General features: G+C 36.5%; 1 non-coding gene across 1 annotated transcript; it reads left to right on the forward strand.

Annotated features, from left to right (window-relative positions):
* The first annotated feature begins 1609 nt into the window (after positions 1–1609).
* LOC123393450 lies at positions 1610–1716 on the forward strand. The gene has a single exon (XR_006608230.1). It is a non-coding gene; the product is annotated as a U6 spliceosomal RNA (small nuclear RNA).
* The last annotated feature ends 834 nt before the right edge of the window (positions 1717–2550 follow it).

A 2550-nucleotide genomic window follows, 5' to 3' on the forward strand; every position in this document is an offset into this window, starting at 1 on the left:
AAAGTGTTACTGGAAAAGAAAACAGAGTAAAAATATCTTATAGTACACCATGGGACAGAAAGAAACATTTCATTTTTTAATGAATTCTATTTTAATATTTATACTGTATTTAAGTTCTCCTTTTAAAAAGTTTTCCATTTGTATATCTTAAGAATGTACAATAATTTGGGGCGCCTGGGTGGCTCAGTGGATTAAGCCGCTGCCTTCGGCTCAGGTCATGATCTTAGTGTCCTGGGATCGAGCCCCGCATCGGGCTCTTTGCTCAGCGGGAGCCTGCTTCTCTCTCTCTCTCTGCCTGACTCTCCGCCTACTTGTGATTTCTCTCTCTGTCAAATAAATAATAAATAAAATCTTTAAAAAAAAAAAGAATGTACAATAATTTAACTTGAAAGAATTTTAACTCTAATAAAGAGTTTTTTAAAAGAATTCAAATAAATTGCTATATCAAAAGATAGAAATGTCATAACATACTGTTATATTTTCTCACACATACTACTTATTTAATTAGTTCTACTATTAATCACTTCTCATTACACTAACAAGGCTTATTGCTGTTTTATTTTTAAATAACAGCATTTATTTAGTATAGATGTAAATGATACTGAATATATAATTTTAAATAAATATCTATTTGTCATTTTCTTATGTTGAAGTATTAAGTCATGGGGATGAAAAAAAGCATAGTATATTTACATATACTTATTTATTATATATATGCTATTATGTTTGAGGGGTTTAAAAAAATCTAGGTATCTGTGCCCTGGGTTAGCTCTCTTAAAAAGTTACTCACCCTCCTAGCCAGAATTCCTACCTGTCCATTCAGGGCTCCCAGAATGCATGGCCCAATATAGAGATACAGGTAGAAGCTGCCTTTCTCTCTACGACCTAGACTTGGAAATCACACATTGTCACTTCTGCTGAGAAGAATCAGACTATCTTATGATAACAGGAGTGTCACATTGTAAATATATTTTAAAACTACCACCAAATATGGAGAATACAGTCATTCATCCATGTTCGGTAGGCAAATAAAGTGATACACTGTTTTTGGAAAGCAACTTGGAAATGTCTAACAAAATGAGGAGTAATTCTATTTCTAGGAGGTTAGGGTATGAATAGACTCACACACAAAAAATGCCATATATATTCATTTGAGGTTTCTCTAACCTACCCTGAGTTTTGATTTTGAGAATATTCAAAACTGCAGAAACTCTTGTGGAAGACTAGACATGGGAATGAATTATTTGACACTCTTCTCATTGAGATCAAAGACTTTTTTCCCCTTCCTTTGAATCTGAGCTATTGAGACAGCTTTGAGCAGAAGAAAATGGAAAATATTACCCTACAGCCAGCCCTCTGGGCCTAGCTTTTTTTTTTTTTTAATTTTTTTTTTAAAGATTTTATTTATTTATTTGACAGACAGATATCACAAGTAGGCAGAGAGGCAGGCAGAGAGAGGGGGGCGGGGAGCAGGCTTCCTGCGGAGCAGAGAGCCCGACGCGGGGCTCATTCCAGGACCCTGAGATCATGACCCGAGCCGAAGGCAGCAGCCCAAACCACTGAGCCACCCAGGCGCCCCTGGGCCTAGCTTTTAAAAGGAATGGTTATTGTGCTCGCTTCGGCAGCACATATACTAAAATTGGAACGATACAGAGAGGATTAGCATGGCCCCTGCGCAAGGATGACACGCAAATTCGTGAAGCGTTCCATATTAAAAAAAAAAAAAAAAAAAAGGAATGGTTATTGCTGGTATGGTTTCTTGAAGCTTTGAGCCATCACGTAAGTTCAACTAACTACCCTGGTGGGGAGACAATGCAAAGAGAACTTGGGACTACATGGAGAGGCAGAGGGTTCCAGCAAAATCCAGCCTTTCATCCATTCCCACCAGTCATGGTTTGGATTCTCAGGAACAGCCCATCCATCAGCTGAAAGCCACAGAGGGACTCTGGATAATGCCACATAGAGTAGAACAATCATCCATCTAAGCCCTTCCCAAATTCTTGATCCACAAGATGGTGAAATATAATAGGGTGTTGTTTTTTTTTTTTTTTTTTTTTAGCGACTAAGGTTAGGATTTGTATGATACGCAGCAATAAATAGAACAGCTCCATACCCTTTACTCATTTTGTCCCATTTGTGCTCGCTCCATCTCTGTCTCTCTTTCACACACACACATATACTATACTGTCTCTCTCTTTTTGCCTGAATCATTTGAAAGTAACTTGCAAATATCACAATCCTTCAACTGTAAATATTTCAGCATGAATCCTTCATAATCATACCATTATCATTCTCAAGATATTTAAGATAAATACAGTAATATTATATAATATAGTGTTCACATTCAGATTTCACCAATTACTCTGATAATGTCTTTAGATAGCCTTTTTAAAACTCTAGAATCCAAAGATTACCCATAGCATTTAGTTGTCATTTTTTTTTAGTCTTGTTTTAATCTAGTACAATAAGCTCCTGCCTTTTTTGTCTTTCATATTACTGATAATTTTGAGGAGTTCAGAGCAGTTGTCTTGTAGAACCTTCAACCATCTG

The sequence above is a fragment of the Mustela putorius genome, unplaced genomic scaffold (genome assembly GCF_011764305.1).
Source record: "Mustela putorius furo isolate JIRA1106 unplaced genomic scaffold, ASM1176430v1.1 tig00000854_pilon_pilon_pilon, whole genome shotgun sequence".
In the NCBI taxonomy this organism is placed as follows: Eukaryota; Metazoa; Chordata; class Mammalia; order Carnivora; family Mustelidae; genus Mustela; species Mustela putorius.